The following is a 12,477-nucleotide window of genomic DNA, read 5'->3' as shown; positions in this document are numbered from 1 at the left end:
TATGGAAGAAACTTGATTATCTCAAGGAATCACTTTTATATCTCATGGTATGAGGTTGGAAAATGCAAAACATGAAAATGCAATACCATATGAGCCAGCAGTATCTTCTATAAAAGTACGGTATTAACATCTTGACATTTGCAATTCTAAGCCTGTCATATTTATGTGGAGCTGTGTTTTGGACCTTTTAATGTGTGTTGGCTGTTGCATGGGCGCCAGATTCCTGGACAAGTTATTGGAAATGTCTTATATCGAGCACACCCCTGATGCAGCAGACCCAGTATGCGCATGGCCGTAGACCTATAATACACTAAGCAGCTCTTGTGGAGTTGTGTAAATATTCTACGTGGTAACCTTTGTAGGACTGAGGCCTTAAAGCCTGCTCCTGAAACCACTTGCATTTCCAGAAATGAGTGTTTTCAGGATCCATATAGGATCTTACATAACCTACAAAATGTAGATGCCTTATTTATCCTGGCTACTTGCCCAAATCTCTAATCTCTACATATGATTTCTAAGCTTATTAAAGTCTAGCAAATCTCCAATACCTCGCCTGTTGCTAAAAATATTACCCATATTGGGCACCATAATTCAAATTAACACAAAAACTAGGCCAGCTTCCTCTTTCTCAAACATTACTTGGAATTATAAATACTAGTCAAAAAGCATAATTTTGGAAATAAAAAAAATTAAGAGTTTAGTCAAATGGATTTTGTAAATTGTGTGTGTGTATAAAAAGCAAATGAACCCTAGATAGTGTTACATGTACTTATATTAGTTACAGGCTAGTTTTATTTAATTAGTAAATGCTATGAAATGGATGTTTCCGTTCAGTGTTTTAAATGCTCCATTAAAAAAAAAACCAAGAACATAATATAAATAATTGTTCTGTAAAAATGCTTGTTATATACTCTATGTTCTTGTACACTTTGTAAAAAATGAAAAAGGAAATTACATAGACTCCCATATAGGGATGTGTGCTGTTGTAATGTGTACTTGATAATGTGAAAAAAATAAAAATCTACTATTTTTCTGTTAACAAATATTCATTTCACATTTTACAGTTTGACATAGTATGTGAATAATTTAATCTACTTCAGTTATTATAAACTTTTTAAAATTATGCGGCACATTAATTCTACCGAATTACATCTGACCCTCCACATTAGTGTTTTACTTTTGCATATTCGATAATTCACAGATGTGATTTATAATGTTATCTCTAGGAAACTATAGGTCCTCCAGTGTGATTTCATGGTCAGCTTCTTTTTATCATGCTGGAGGACCTAGAGATTTCAGAAGAGAATTCCTAGGTGCTCATGCTGTGGTCAGCTTTCAGAAGACTAGAAATGCCTAGAGGAATTTTGTATAATGATCTACACTATAACTTTACACATACTGTATTAGAAGTACTACAGCATCATCTGAGTGAATTGTGAAGATGTGTGTTCCAAAACCATTAAGTGTTTCCCAACATCTATATGGCTCTTACCAAGGTGCACTGACAGTCCCAAACGGGGGTCCCAATACTCATCTGGCTCTATGAATGTGCCTTGGCATTCCTTAACCTTTGTCCTGGTACATATCAGGAGTGCCAAATGTACATCAGCGGTCCTTAGCTGCCCAGATGTGCACTGCAAGTGACTGATTCACATTAATGTCCAGGTGCACATTGGGACTGATGTGCAACGATCATTTTACCGGTTTCCCTATGTAGTAATGTCTCAGCAGTCTTGGGCTGAATAGGGATGTTGTGGAACTGCTCAATTCTATTTCTCAAAGAGGTCAGTTGACTTGCATAGATGTATATACCACACTGAATTCCAACCTCTGTAATAACACTATGAACTAGCAAATTATGGTATGGATTGGTTGGTGGCTCATACAGTATTATTTAAATGTTGCTTACCAAATTAATATTGGTCTTCAGAGTTAGTCATGCTGAGTCTTGATCTGAAGCCAACAACATGGCTATAATTGTAATTTTTAAAAGTTGGGGAATGCCTGTGTAATCACAAAAAAGATTAATGTAAGCAAAAGATCAAAGACAACCTTTCAAATCTTTTTAAGACATTTGGTTAGATCATTGTGGTCTGAAACCTTTGCCAATAGGTGGCAATAATGTATAAGAACTGAAGGAAGCTTAGCGGGCCTATTTCTTAAAAAGAATTAAATGAAAGAAGTTTGCCAGTAATAGCGGGCAAAGACATACAATATAGACAATTTAATCTATCCTTATTGTAGGAATACAATAGAACAGGTACTGAACATTTCTCTCATTCGAGGACAGTTTTGTTTTTATAACATTCTCCTCCCCCCCCCCCCCCCCGCATCGTGGAAAAGCAAATACTGGCGTAAAGCCCTTCAAAGAGCTTCCTTCTATTACCTAACAAATTAATATGCGACTCCATGCTTATATCTGCCTTTACCAGATATGTCCTCTTTTTCAGAACTAAAATCATGGGAACAGTCATTTGGTGGGGCGCCTGCATTCTTTGAGAGAGAGAAAGCTAGACTTTGTAAAATTACAACTCATATGATTCCATAGCATTGTGCCATGGCAGTTCAAGTGGAACATTAATTCTTCAATATAGATGCACACAGATACTTCTGAATCAGTTTAGATGTATCCATCACTATTCTGTGCAGACAGGACTTGTGGCAAGGAAGGAAATACTAAGTGGTTTGGAGTGATTGAGGGCCTCTTCCTTCTCCAGAATCCTTGGATGTTTATCTTGTCCATCTCTTCACTCAAGTCCTTTGCCTTTTTATCATCCATAGATCTTTTTAGTTCTCTTGACAGTTTATCCTGCTGCTGACATTCTTAAGTTAAAGTTCTACAGTCTTAATATTGTTAAGAGGTTACAGGAAACTTGTGGAACTTCTGAAGGGTTTTTTGAATCATGGAAAATCATACTCAAGCCCAGTTAAGTAAATGTACCAAAGAAACTGTTGCTCTCATTCTTGTTTGATATTCCATCATTCCCCTCAATTAAAACTGAAGATGATACAGATAAACACACAACAGTAGATATGTATAAAAAGTCCTTGTTAAAATATAATTAAACTATCTGCAGGAGTAAACATACTCATTAAAAAACAAATAAGAACTATAGTGCATATTATTGAAAGGTTTCTTACAAGCAGTAAAAATTCCTAACAGGTTGTTTTATTTTTTTAAAAGCATCCTTGCTTCTTCATGGAAGGAAAACAAAGAAAGAACCAGTCAAGCTTCTCTAGAAGGGAGACCCAGAGCCTGGGAGCAGCTGCAAAGAATGTTTCTCCTGTGATATTGATATATATTTTGAGAAGAACAGAATTTTAGAGGCATACTTGTCTCTCATGGTCCAGCCCTAGAAGAAAGAGGGAAACCACTCACCAAAAGCTCTAATTCAGCCTCTCAAGTGTCTGGAGATGGCCCTTCCACAATGAGAAAGAAATTATCCACTACATTGCTCATCTTTTAATTGGGAGGATGAAATGGGGTAATTAGATACTTTTTCTGTGAAAGGAGAGGCACAGAGGGAAACCTGAACTGGACAAGGGATAAGTGCTTGGAGGGTAGAAACTTGCTCCACAGGCCACCAGGCTCACCATTCTTTATGCCAGGAGCAAGCTAGCATCTTCTAGCACTGTCCTACTGGTTCAGGTTTTTAATAACGTATACAGGTGAACATTATACATAAGAAACCATTGGAAAACTTTGGGAATCTGTTCTGGCTAAGTGAGAAAGACAACACCAGTGGAATAATAATAATAATAATAATAATAATAATAATAATAATAATAATAATAATAATAACAACAACAACTTTATTTTTGTACCATGCCTCCATCTGCCCTAAGGGACTCGGAGTGGCTTACATAGGTCCAAGCCCAGGCAATTACCATAAAACAAAATAAATACATACAAGATATGCGTCATCATCAAGTAAAAATACTTACACAGTAACATAATAAAACAATAAAATAATAACAATAACATAATAGAACATAGTATAAAAACAATACAGGAATTAAATGAAGGCGAACTGGGCCAAAGTGCGAGAAGTGAAAATTATAAAAACCCGTAGGTGAGGTAGATAGATAAAGTTCTGCATTTAGTGAGAAACTCAGGGTGGGATAAACAATGAGGTTATTCTCAACTGAGAGACAGAATGAAGTGCATCAGAAAAAACAGATTGACCCTGAGACAGGGCCTGACATGGAGATTAATTATTCATTCTTCAAAAGCACACCAGAAAAGCCAAGAGTTTTTAGACTTTTCCTAAAGGCATGATACTAACACATTCATTAAAGACAGGTTTACAACACTGCTTTCCTGGCATATGTGAAGATTCTGCTTGCTCCAGAGAGCCATTAAGGAAATTTGGACCCAGTGTCACAGCATGGGAGCCAAATGGAAATCGGCAAGTGTCTAGAGTGTTTGCATTTACTCTCTTGGTAAGAAGAGAGCACATTGTTCTCTCAAAACTGCACATGATACCATATTATTTCTTTTTCTATTATACTAGGTTAAGGTAAAGGTTTTCCCCTGACGTTAAGTCCAGTCGTGTCTGACTCTGGCGGTTGGTGCTCATCTCCATTTCTAAGCCGAAGAGCCAGCGTTGTCTGTAGATGCCTCTAAGGTCATGTGGCCGGCATGACTGCATGGAGCGCCTTTACCTTCCCGCCAGAGCACTACCTATTGATTTACTCACATTTACATGCTTTCGAACTGCTAGGTTGGCAGAAGCTGGGACTAACAGCAAAAGTTCACCCACCCTCCGGATTCGAACCACCAACCTTTTGGTCAACAAGTTCAGCTGCTCAGTGATTTAACCCTCTGCGCCGCCAGGGGCTTCTAAAGGTAAAGGTTTTTCCCTGACATTAAGTCTAGGCGTGTCCAACTCTGGGAGTTGGTGCTCATCTCCATTTCTAAGTCGAAGAGCCGGCATTGTCTGTAGACACCTCCTAGGTCATGTGGCTGGCATGACTGCATGGAGTGCCGTTATCTTCCCGCTGGAGTGGTATCTATTGATCTACTCACATTTGCATGTTTTTGAACTGCTAGGTTGGCAGAAGCTGGAGCTAACCGAAGGAGCTCACCCCGCTACCCTGAGTTGAACTGCAGACCTTTCATTCAGCAAGTTCAGCAGCTCAGCAGTTTAACCCACTGCATCGCCAGGGGCTCTTTCATTATACTACTTCTGGCTTTATACTGCATTTCCTACTGTACTGAAAGGGAAATAGCAACAGCACAAACAAGTCCTTTAACCAGACCTCATGGAAACAAACTGCATTTTGTGTGCCAAGGAAGCAAGAAAACAACAACAAAAATGAAAGGCCACACAGTCTCTACCCACCTAAGGAGGACGGAAGTAATCAAGATCCGTTTGATACTGTTGGTTTAACTAATTCAGAGCTACAATTGTAGCAACAATGAAGGAAAAATTAATTCACCGTAGCTAATATGATCGTCACGAAGAACAAAGGAATGGCTAATTATTCATCATTTCATTTGCCACTTGCATCTATCTTTATCTTGAGCTTTAACACACTGGTCTGCAGCCAACTGCAGCATCGGCTAGGAATAATTTGAAGCATGATTAAGCCACCTTCACTGCAATTTAAATTGTCACTTTCTATTAAAAGGTCTAACTCCAACGGGCTTCAGCAGAAAGTGTACTGCTCTGACACTACCTCTTAACAAAGAAACTCTCTTCTCGTGATGCCAGTGCAAATACATTTAAATAAAGGTTCGATTGCACCACACTAATTTAAACTACAGTATAGCTTTCTGCCAAATAATAGAACCAGGATTTTGGTTATCTCCCCATCTTTCAACTCTGTGACAGTTTTCTGAAATAGATTCAAATATCCATGTGAATGCCCTGTAGCTTCCAAAATTCTCAATCCCCTCTTTCAATAGCACTGAAAAAGAGCAGTACATTTTTTAAAAGCACATTTACATCTTTTTTTATTAATGTTCTTAATGTAATAACCTTTCATTGACAAGATTCTTCCTTTGTTCTCCCATTCATTAAAATAAACTTTCTCTCTTCCCCCCCCTCTCTCTGTATTTTATATGACAATACTCCAAGCATGTGTGTATAATCAGCAACAGAGAAAAACAGCTATAAAAGAGAACAAAGGGAAATGGCACCTTTCCTGATCCATTTTTAAATTCACAGTTATTTTTAAGGTTCTTTTGTGGATGTTTTGATTGCCTTTTATTGGGCCTCAAGCTAAATGAACAAAGTCTTGTAAAAACTCAAACATAATTCAATTGAATTAAACTGAATAGCAGTATAAGTTAAAGTCAACAGCTCTCAAACTGTCTATGGCTCATAAAACCTTTGTCATTGGAAGAATTGTGTTTATAGTTTATATATTGAAGACAAGAAAGACATTTTATTGGTTAACAGAAAAGACAAGGATCCCACACTTTAGATCATCAGTAGGAAACATGTGTCCCCTCTCCAGATGGTATTGAATGGCATCTCCCAGGAATCCTAGCCAGAATAGTAAATAGTGAGTAGTAATACTGAGTTATGGTTCAAGAACATTTGGAAGAGCCGCACGATTCTCAGCCTTGTTTTTATCACTTCACTTGGAGATGTATGAGACTGCAGTTGTTGTCATTAGAAAGCAGCATGGAGCTGTCTGTGCTCAGCCCTTGTTTAATAACATTCAGGCCGAAACCCAATATATTTCTGGAGTGTAATCCTCCACAGGTCAGGGCGATGATGGCAGAAAGGTAGTCAAAGGTTGCCACAATTAAATTTCTCTAGCAATTGACTGACTTCTTGGAAACCCTCAAAAGCCATACAGTTGCCCTTGGATAACCAAAGGGAGAAGAAGAAGCAGTCATCAGCCCTACTCCTAATTTGGTCATCAATACACAAGAGCTGAGCACAAGGGGCTGCGGTGGCGCAACGGGTTAAATTGCTAAGCAGCAGAACTTACTGACCAGAAGGTCGGCAGTTTAAATCTGCGGGATGGGGTAACCAACATAGCAGTTCTAAAACATGCAAATGTGAGTAGATCAATTGGTACCGCTCCGGTGGGAAGGTAATGGCGCTCTATGCAGTTATGCTGGCCACATGACCTAGGAGGCGTCTACGGACAACGTTGGCTCTTTGGCTTAGAAATGGAGATGAGCACCACCTCCCAGTGTTGGACTCGACTAGAGGTAATGTCAAGGGGAAACCTTTACCCTTACACAAGGGCAGATGGATGAATTCTGGGAATTTCCACCATAGCCAATTGGTGGAAATAAAGCTACATGGGACCCTCTGGGTGAAGGCATTACCCAAGTTATCCCACAAAGATACTTGCATTGACATACCATTGGAGCACCTCATGGTACAACATGAACCAATAAATACAACTTACAGGAAAAGGGATTTCACCTCAATGCTAGAAATAATCTTTTACTGTAAAATCTGTTTGTTAGTGAGATGGATTGCTTTAGAGACCAGTGGACTCTCCTTCTTTGACAGTCTTTAGTCAGAGGTTGGATTAACATCTTTCAGCTGTACTTTAGTTGTGTATGCCTGTGGAACAAGAGGTTCAACTAGAAGCCTTAGTGGCCCTTTCCGACTCTAAGATCCTAAATTTCTACTTACAGAATTCCAGCCTTAATCTCAAATGTTAGATTGCTTAGCTATATCCCCAGAATATCCCCAAAAGACATTTTGTAGCATGTCCTGCAAACCTGCCTCTTGAATTCCAGTCAAGGGAAGCCATTTCACATATTCTTAGGCATTTAAAGTGTGTGCATTTAACATTTAATGATACTGCAACAGTAAAGTTATATATAACAATAAAAATCATATGCTTCATCTGCCTGGTTTATCTCCCACTCTTCTGCAGGACAAAAAAGTGTGTGAAACATAGACATTTCTGTGAGTGACAAGGAATCACAGAGAATAACGCAATTATGATCGTTGCTATTGGTGGCTTAATTTAGATGTTGAAGAATATTTGAACAGTAGTAATGGCCGGTATTTTATTTTAATGGCCTTTGAAGCTCTTTCCAGTGTATCAGAGAGTCCCTTATGTCATGTGCAATACGATTGCGTTGAAGTATATTAGACTTGTTAGGAGTAAATGAGTCATAACATTTTAGCTCCTTCTGTTATGTTCTCGGTTGTTGCAGTTATTGCTCTGAAGGACACTGAGGCAGTCATCTCGAGATAAATATCTCTGTGATGGTTATAGATACAATTTTTATGTCTTCACAATTACATTTCTAACTTCAAAGCACTCCACATTTTACCACTTTACAGCCATGAAAAAAGCAGCATCAGAAATCGATTCACATCTGACCCTCACAAGAATAATATGCAAGGGATAGGGATCGAAAGTCATTTTCTTGACAGAATTAGGAACACTTTCTGCTTCCAATTTTTTTTAAAGGGAGAAAAAGAAGATACCGGCACTTATCAAATAGCATGTGAATTCAGTGGTAATTGGGGAACAAGTAGGCAAGGGAGGGGGGACATTATGACTGATAGGGTACAGATACAAGCAAAGAGGTTATTTTAGTATAACAGAAAAGAAAAAGCAATAGGCGACAGAAGTGTACGTGAAGAGGAACAAGGGCACATATACCGTCAGGGCCCAAAATGCCTTAAGAAATGGGAAGGCACTTAAATAAATGGAAATTTGCATTCAGCCCAGGGGTTTATAAAATGATAACAGTTGTCTAATTGGGATATTTGATACTGACCTGATCCATACTTCGTATGTCCTGTGGACTTTCCAAACTTTACTATTCATTATATTGTACATTATGGAGTCTTTGTTGTTGAAAGTTACATAAAAGTTATCAACTGGAATAGTGAAAGCCAAGCTCCTCTTGTTAGTTCTGACTACCATAAAACCATTGAATCAGATGGATTAACCAACATGTAGATTCACCATTTAACAAGTGATTCAAGTCGTCTGCTGTAGTTGGGACTAGTCGATGGGATTCCAGCTTGACAAAGGGGTCTTCCAAAGTACTGCAGGGAACCAAGCACTCCCATAGCAAATGTTGACAGTTGGTGTCCATTGTTTCCACTTGAGAATTCACCAGTGGTCAATAAGAGAGGAGGAAGGATAAGTGGCTTGGAATAGTCATTCAGATTTCATTGTTTTTCTGTGTCTTTGCTCATTATTGGCTCTGGAGATACCTGACCAATCCTCATTCAGGTCTCATAATGCTGTGTGCAGCATCAGTTCTCATGTCTTTGCTGACTATTGGTTCTGGAGGCCTGGATGGGACTTCCTTCTTTTTAAATATATTTAAATACTTTTTTTTAAAAAAAAAGTATTGTTCAAAAAACCTATAGTAGTGATTAAGGTCCTTGTGCTTCACCCTCCTATCTTGCAAAAAGGAGAAGCAATGTCCAAAGGACACAGTTTGAATTACAAGTTACAACTTATGGGCTAGGCAAAACTATGACTAGGCGGATCTGTAATTGGCTAAGTGAACGAACCCAAAGGGTGCTCACCAATGTGTCTTCTTCATCCTGGAAAGAAGTCACAAGTGGAGTGCTGTAGGGTTCCATCCTGGGCCCGGTTCTGTTTAACGTTTTTATTAATCAGTGATTCCCAAAGTGGGCGCTACCACCCCCTGGTGGGTGCTGCAGCGATCCAGGGGGGCGGTGATGGCTTCTCCTGAAATATGGGCTGTAATTCAAAAGTTCTTAATTACATTTCCTTCATCATATTTAGTGGAACGTGGATTCAGTGCGATAACCAATTTATTAACAAAAAAAGAGAAACCGATTGCAAATAGTCAATCACGGTGATTTAAGATTACTGCTGATGAAAACAGAGCCGAGGATTACTAAATTGGTAGCAGCATACCAGGTTCATCCTTCTCATTAAGATGATTTTGAATGTTTTAACTTTTTTTTGTATTACCTTTCTATTCTGAGTTCAAAAAATAGTTTCATAATTTCAAACTTCAATATTTCTAATTTACACCTTTCTTTACTATATTTTACATAAAATGTAGAAACATTAATACTTTCTGTTTAATTGCTATTAATTTAAAAAAAATAATTTCAGGGGGCGCTGAGTAATATTTTTTCTGGAAAGGGGGCTGTAGGCTAAATACATTTGGGAACCACTGACTTAGATGAAGGGTTAGAAGGCATGATCATCAAGTTTGCAGATGACACCAAATTGGGAGGGGTAGATAATACTCCAGAAGACAGGAGCAGAATCCAAAACGATTAGAGAGATGGGCCGCAACTAACAAAATGAAGTTCAACAGGGACAAATGCAAGATACTCCAATTAGGCAGAAAAAAATGAAATACAAAGATACAGAATGGGGGACACCTGGCTCAACAGCAGTATGTGTGAAAAAGATCTTGTGGACAACAAGTTAAACATGAGCCAACAATGTGATGTGGCAGCTAAAAGAGCCAATGGGATTTTTGCCTGCATAAACAGGAGTCTAGTGTCTAGATCCAGGGAATAATAATAATAATAATAATAATAATAATAATAATAATAATAATAATAATAATAATAAAAACTTTATTTATACCCCGCCACCATCTCCCCAACGGGGACTCGGGGCGGCTAACATGGGGCCATGCCCAGAGCAATACAATATAACAAAATATAAAACAACATAACATAGCACCATTAAAAATACAATAAATGATAATAGGCATTACATCAAGAAATCAAAAAACAGTAAAACAAGGGCAGGCCACGTGAACACAAAGCTAAAACCTGGAGTGAGAGGGACATAGGGGTACTCCACTGCGGGCAGGGACATATGGAAGTGGGGTAATCTAGAGGATAGATGTTCGGGGTGGGAGTAACACAGAAATTACAGAAATTACTCACCAAAGGCACAGCGGAAGAGCCATGTTTTCAAGTCTTTCCTAAAAGCTAACAGCGTGGGAGCTTGCCTAATTTCAGTAGGTAGTGAGTTCCACAATCGGGGGGCCACAGCAGAAAAGGCCCTCTCCCTTGTACTCACAAGGCGGGCCTGGGATAAAGACAGCGGTGATAAAAGGGCCTCCCCGGATGATCGTAAAGATCGGGCAGGTTTATGGAAGGAAATATGGTCACGGAGGTAGGTGGGTCCCAAACCGTTTAGGGCTTTATAGATGATAGTCTGCACCTTGAATTGGGACCGGAAAATGAACGGCAGCCAGTGGAGCTCCTTAAACAGGGGAGTGGATCTCTCCCTGTAACTTGCCCCCGTTATTAATCTGGCAGCCGAGCGTTGGACCAATTGTAATTTCCAGGCCGTCTTCAAGGGAAGCCCCACGTAGAGCGCATTACAGTAGTCCAGTCTAGAGGTAACTAAGGCATGGACCACCGTGGTCAAATCAGACTTCACGAGGTATGGTCGCAGTTGGCGCACAAGCTTGAGTTGTGCAAAGGCCCTTTCAGCCACCGCTGACACCTGTGCTTCAAGTGTCAACGCTGAATCCAGGAGGACCCCCAAACTGCGGACCTGTGATTTCAGGGGGAGTGCAACCCCGTCCAGCACAGGTTGCCACCCAATACCCCGATCCGATGCACGATTGACCAGGAGGGCTTCTGTCTTGTCAGGATTGATCCTCAGCTTGTTCCTCCTCATCCAGTCCGCCACAGCGGCCAGGCACTGGTTCAGCACCCGAGGGGCTTCCTTGGAGTCAGATGGAAAGGAGTAGTGGATTTGCGTGTCATCTGCGTAGAGATGGCAACGCCCTCCAAAACTCCGGATGACCTCTCCCAGCGGTTTCATATAGATGTTAAATAGCATGGGGGATAAAATAGACCCCTGCGGAACCCCACAGGTCAATGGCCAGGGGTCCGAGCAGGTGTCCCCCAGCTTCACCATCTGGGAACGACCCTCCAGGAAGGACTGGAGCCACAGCAGAACCGTGCCCCCGAGCCCCATCCCGGAGAGCCTCCCCAGAAGGATACCATGGTCGATGGTATCGAAAGCCGCTGAGATATCCAGGAGAACCAGCAGGGTCACACTCCCCCTGTCCAGCTCCCTGCGGAGGTCATCCACCAAGGCGACCAAAGCCGTCTCGGTGCTGTGCCCAGGCCTGAAGCCCGACTGCGAGCGGTCCAGAAAATCAGTGGCAACCACCCGCTCCAGAACCTTGCCCAAAAATGGGAGGTTGGAGATTGGTCTGTAATTATCACAAACCGATGGGTCTAGCGAGGTCTTTTTTAGTAACGGTTTTACCACCGCTTGCTTAAAACAGGATGGAAATGACCCTTGACTCAAGGAGGCATTTATTATAGCCACAAACCACTCCAACAACCCATCTTTGGCCAGTTTAACCAGCCAAGAGGGACAAGGATCCAGAGCACAAGTGGTCGCCCTCACAGACCCAAGAATCCCCTCCACGTCATCAGGAAGAACAAGCTGGAAAAAATCCCATAAGATCGAACCGACAAGTGCCTTGGTTACCTCCGCTGAAACCACAGTCAAGCTGGAGTCCAACTCACGACGTATCTGAGCAACTTTGCCTGCGAA

The sequence above is a fragment of the Anolis carolinensis genome, chromosome 3 (assembly GCF_035594765.1).
Source record: "Anolis carolinensis isolate JA03-04 chromosome 3, rAnoCar3.1.pri, whole genome shotgun sequence".
Lineage (NCBI taxonomy): Eukaryota > Metazoa > Chordata > Lepidosauria > Squamata > Dactyloidae > Anolis > Anolis carolinensis.
This window is presented reverse-complemented; position numbering follows the sequence as displayed.